The 6,000-nt window shown below is 42.9% G+C and overlaps 1 pseudogene; it reads right to left on the bottom strand.

Annotated features, from left to right (window-relative positions):
- Nucleotides 1–288: 288 nt before the first annotated feature.
- Nucleotides 289–4,304, bottom strand: LOC138881976 (uncharacterized; annotated as a pseudogene).
- Between the last annotated feature and the right edge of the window lie 1,696 nt (nt 4,305–6,000).

Genomic DNA, 6,000 nt, shown 5'->3' with positions numbered 1-6,000 from the left:
ATCCATCATAAGTGTGGTCGCACTGAATTTTGTGCCCCCCATGCTGAGTTCTTTGCGGCCGCACACAATGTAGTGCGGTCCGCATTGAAAACTTCAGAGACTTGACAATTTTTTTCACTATGTCTTATACTGTATCAACACAAACCTATAACATCTCAAAACCAGTCAGTCTAAAAATAAATCCTATCCTACAATGAAAAACAAAGAAAAACAAGAAGAAAAACACATGGGTTGCCTCCCAAGAACCGCCTGATTTAACGTCGCGACACGACGTAGGTTACCATCACATCATTTGAGGTGAAGAAGTGTCACCATGTGGCTGTCATCAATTTTTCCCAAGTAGTTCTTGACCCTATACCCATTCACTCTAAAAACTTCCCCATTTTCGTTCTTTAAATCAAGTGCACCAAATAGGGTCACACACACCACTTCAAAAGGTCCAATCCATTTTGACTTAAGCTTTCCCAGAAACAGACGTAACCGAGAATTGAACAAGAGAACCGAATCACCCACTTTGAAGTCCTTGCTACGAGCATATTTATCATGAAGGTACTTCATCTTGTCCTTGTACAATAAAGAACTGGAGTAGGCATGGAATCGAAATTCATCAAGTTCATTAAGCTGCTCCACATGAAGATTGGTTGCAACATCCCATTCAAGATATAGCTTCCACAAAGGCCACATGGCCTTGTGCTCTAATTCAACCGGTAGATAGCAAGCTTCCCAAACACCAACCGATATGGAGACATATCAATCGGGGTCTTGTAAGCAGTCCTATAAGCCCATAGAACGTCGTCCAACTTCTTTGACCAATCGGTCCTATTAGCATTGACCGTCTTTGACAATATGCTTTTGATTTCTCTGTTGGAGACCTCAACTTGACCACTTGCTTGAGGATGATAGGGAGTAGAAACTTTGTGATTGACACCATACTTTTCAAGCAAAGTATCAAAAGATCTATTGCAAAAATGAGACCCCCATCACTTATGATTGCACGAAGAGTACCAAACCTTATAAAAATGCCCTTCTTGAGAAATGCAACAACACTCCGAACCTCATTGTTGGGCAAAGCCACGACTTTTACACACTTTCAAACATAGTCCACCGCCACAAGAATGTATGTGTTCCCACACGAGCTAACAAATGGGACCATAAAATCAATGCCCCATACATCAAAAATATCAACCTCAAGAATGGTATTGAGAGGCATCTCATCTTTCTTCAAAATTCCAGCCGCTGTTTGACATTCATCACACTTATTCACTAGTTTGATTGCATCTTTGTACAAATTTGGACAATAAAACCCACAAATAAGTACTTTTGAAGCCGTCCTCGCCCCACCATGATGGCCACCATAGGGAGAGGAATGACAAGCCTCCAAGATACTCAATTGCTCTTCCTTCGGGACACACCTTTGGATCACACCATCCATGCAAATCTTGAACAAGTATGGCTCATCCCAATAGAAATCCAAACTATCCCGCTTGAGCTTCTTCCTTTGGTTAGAAGAGAGCTCACACGAGATTATACCTGTCATAAGGAAATTAGCAACATCCGCAAACCATTGCATACCATTCATCGACATCGAAATGAGTTGTTCGTCAGGAAATGAATCATTGATCTCTAGGCCATCACAAGGCCTCCCCTCCTCCTCCAAGCGGAACAAGTGGTCCGCCACTTGGTTCTCACTACCCTTTGGGTCCACAATCTCCAAATCAAACTCTTGAAGTAACAAGACCCACCGCATCAGTCTAGCTTTGGAGTCCTTTTTCGTCATTAAGTACCAAAGTGCAGCATGGTCGGTATGGATTATGACCTTGGCACCTATGAGATACGGCCGAAATTTCTCCATTGCGAACACAATAGCCAAAAGTTCTTTCTCGGTCACTGTGTTGTTCACTTGAGCATCATTCATTGTCTTGCTCGCATAGTACACCGGATGAAACATTTTATTCACTCTTTGACCCAAAACCATCCCAACCACAACATCGCTCGCATCACACATAAGCTCAAAGGGCAAGCTCCAATTAGGTGCGGTAATGATAGGAGTGGTGGTCAACTCATGCTTGAGAAGTTCAAAGGCTTGCATACATTTTTCATCAAACACGAACTTAGCATCTTTTTCCAACAACTTGCACAAGGGATTCACCACCTTCGAAAAGTCTTTGATAAATCTCCGGTAGAACCCCGCATGCCCAAAAAAACTTCAAACTCCCTTGACAGATGTAGGGGCAGGGAGCCTTGAAATCACATCAATTTTTGCTTTGTCTACCTCAATACCATGCTTTGAAATTTTATGCCCAAGTACTATGCCCTCTTCTACCATAAAGTGGCATTTCTCCCAATTGAGAACAAGATTTGTTTCTTCACAACGGGCCAAAACTTTGTCAAGATTTTTCAAGCAGTCATCAAATGAATCCCCCACAACAATAAAGTCGTCCATGAACACCTACAAAATGTCTTCCACCATATAGGTGAAAATGACCATCATACACCACTGAAATGTAACCGGTGCATTATATAACCCAAAAGGCATACTAGAAAAGGCAAAAGTACCATATGGACAAGTGAATGTGGTCTTCTCCTGAACTTCTGGAGCAATCAAGATTTGGTTGTACCCAGAATACCCATCCAAGAAATAGTAGAAGTCACACCCAGCAAGTCGGTCTAACATCTGATCACGGAAAGGCAAAGGAAAGTGACCCTTGGGGGTCACTTTATTCAACTTGCGGTAGTCCATGCATACCCTCCAACCGGTGATGGTTCTAGTAGGAATCAACTCATTTTGTGAATTTACAACCACGATCATGCCACCCTTCTTCGGTACACATTGCACCGATAAAGTCTAAGAGCTATCAGAGATGGGGTACACAACCCCGGCATCCAACCACTTGATCACCTCCTTTTTCACAACTTCTTGCATTGCCTCGTTCAACCTCCTTTGATGCTCTAAGGAGGGCTTTGCATCATATTCCAGAATAATCTTATGCATGCAGAATGCGGGGCTTATCCCTCGAATGACATCTAAAGTCCATCCAATTGCCCTTTTCCGCTTTTGAAGCACCGCCAATGTGGCATCAACCTTCATGTTATAAGACAAGAGGAAAGAATAACTGGCAAAGTAGAATTTGAGCCTAAGAACTCATACCTGAGGCGTGGAGGCAGTGGTTTCAACTCCAACACCGGAGGCTCCTCAATTGAAGGTTTTGTTGTTGGAGTCTTCCTATTTTCAAGGTCCAAAGATAATTTCCTAGGCTCATAAGAGTAAGAGCCCATCCCATGTAAAGCATTCACGCACTCCACTCGGCCCTCATCATCATTGACATCAAGATTCAACAATACAGCCTCCAAAATGTCCTCCACATTGATCATTGCACTGGCATCATCAACTATCACTGTTGTGACAAGGTCCACAAAAGAGCACACCTCCGTACTGTTGGGCTACTTCATTGAGTTGCAAACATGAAATACCATTTTTTTGTCATCCACCCGGAAGTTGAGTTCCCCTGCTTCCACATCAACTAATGCCTTCCCCGTAGCAAGGAAAGGTCTCCCCAAAATGATAGGAACTTCATAATCCACCTCACAATCCAAGATCATAAAGTTAGCTGGTAAGATAAATTTGTCCACCCGGACGAGCACATCATTAATAATACCCAATAGTCTCTTCATCGTTCTATCTGCCATTTGTAATCTCATGGAAGTCGACCTCGGCTGCCCAATACCCAAAGTTTTGAAAATCGAGTAGGGCATAAAATTGATACTAGCCCCCAAGTCACATAGAGCCTTGGCAAAATCCGCACTCCCAATGGTGCAAGGAATGGTGAAAGCACCGGATCTTCAAGCTTCGGGGCCATTGAATGCACTATTGCACTAACTTGGTGAGTCATCTTTATAGTTTCACAATCCATAGACCGCTTCTTTGTCACCAATTCCTTCAGGAATTTAGCATAGCCCGACATTTGTTCAAGAGCCTCCACTAAAGGCACATTGATGGATAAACTCTTCATCATGTCAATGAACTTTTTAAACTGATTCTCATTTTTCTGCTTCGCGAGCCTTTGAGGATAAGGCGGAGCTGGCCTTGGCAAAGGTACATTGGCTTTACGCACCACCGGCTCTGGCATGTTTATTATGTATTCCATAGACGGGTTCACATTATTTTGAGTTTCCACCTCAGCATCTTGAATATCGATCCATACTTCTTTTTTCACGTTCTCATCAATCATATTTTTAACCACTAAGGGAACTTTATCTTCTTGCAACTCAACATCATCACTCAAAACTTGTTTTTTTGGAGGCATTCACATCACCGCCTCGTCCACTTCTTGTAGTTACCACCATATCATGATTGTACCCACACTTCGGGTTCACTACTGTATCACTTGGTAGAGCATGCTTAGGGCGTATATTCAAGGACTGAGAAATTTGGCCTAACTGAACCTCCAAATTTCTGATTGAGGTATTTTGGGAAGCCAACTGCGCATCAAAATCCGCATTTTTCTTCATCATTTGTTCGAAAATCATTTCAATTCTACCCATATCATTGCTAGAAGAACTAGGACCTTGAGATAGAAATAGGGGTGGATTGTTTGGTTGTTTGTACATTGGGGCCTTTGAAAGCCTTGTCCCCGGTTTCCTTGATTTCCATTGTTCCATCAACCTTGATTGTTGTTACCACCCCAATTGTTGTTGTCACCATTTCCAACTTCCCTGATTTTTTTGATTGTTATTCTGATTTCCCTAGTTGGAGTTTTGGTTGTTGCTCTGATTTCCCCAATTGGAGTTTTGGTTGTTGTTCCCCCAATTACCATTGCTTTGTTCTTGTTGATTTCCCCAATTGCCTTGGGGCCTCCATTGTTGTTGGTTGGAAGAATTACCCCTTTGGCCTTGATAATTATCCACATATTGCACCTTATCATTTTGTTCATCATAACCATCATTTTGGAATCCACTACAATCATTGTCAAATTTCTCCGAATTCCCTTGGTTCCGTTGCCCTCTTGGTCTTCTTTTGTTGACAAGCATATTGACACCCTCTATAGCATTCACTTGGTGAGGATTTTGAACTTGTTGCAACTGTGCCTTCATTAGTTGATTCATAGTAGTTGTCAACTCAGCAATAGCCTGCCCATGATCATGTAACTCCTTGTGCAAATGAGTGACCGTGGGGTCACCTTGGGGCACGTTGGCTCTACTTTTCCAAGCAGAAGAAGTGTCAGCCATCTCGTTAAGAATGTCACAAGCCTCATCATAAGACAGCTTCATGAAGTTGCCCCCAACAAGTTTGTTCACTATGCATTGGTTTGTGGTGTTAATACCCTGGTAGAAAGTCTGTTGGATCATCGCCTCGGTCATATTATTATTGGGGAATTCGTTTACCATTGTTCTATAACGCCCCCAAATCTCATGCAAAGGTTCTGTGGGCTCTTGTCTGAACGCCAAGATCTCATCTCTCAATGTAGCCATATGCCCCGGTGAGAAGAATTTCGCAATGAACTTATCCGCCACCCAAGTAGTGATGGAATGGTTGGGAAGTCACTCAAGCCAATCAAGTGCTTTCCCCCTAAGTGAAAATGGGAAGAGTCTCAACCGAAGTGCATCTTCAGACATATTTGTTTGCTTGCTCCCCCAACATATATCCACGAACCCCTTGAGATATTTGTAACCATTTTGAATTGTAGCTCCCATGAAATACCCACATTGCTCTAGCAAAGTCAACATCATATTGGTTATTTTAAAATTGCCCGCTTGGATTCGGGGTGGGGCAATAGCACTTGCATAGCCTTGGATCGGAAGCACTCTAGGCACCACTCTTGGAGGTAGCGGAAGAGGGTCTAGAATATTGTCATTTGCATTAGCATTGGCCTGACGGCCTCTACGTTGTAACTGAGGTACAAGAGGCACCTCATCATCTCCGACGTCATCTACTTCCTCCCCCGTAATCACATTTCCAAGAGGGTCATTGGCGTTGTTTGCTGTCATTTGGTACCTGAGTTG

Source organism: Nicotiana sylvestris, chromosome 11 (assembly GCF_000393655.2).
Source record: "Nicotiana sylvestris chromosome 11, ASM39365v2, whole genome shotgun sequence".
Taxonomy (NCBI): domain Eukaryota; kingdom Viridiplantae; phylum Streptophyta; class Magnoliopsida; order Solanales; family Solanaceae; genus Nicotiana; species Nicotiana sylvestris.
Note: the sequence above shows the minus strand (reverse complement) of the source record. Positions and strands in the feature narration are given on the sequence as shown.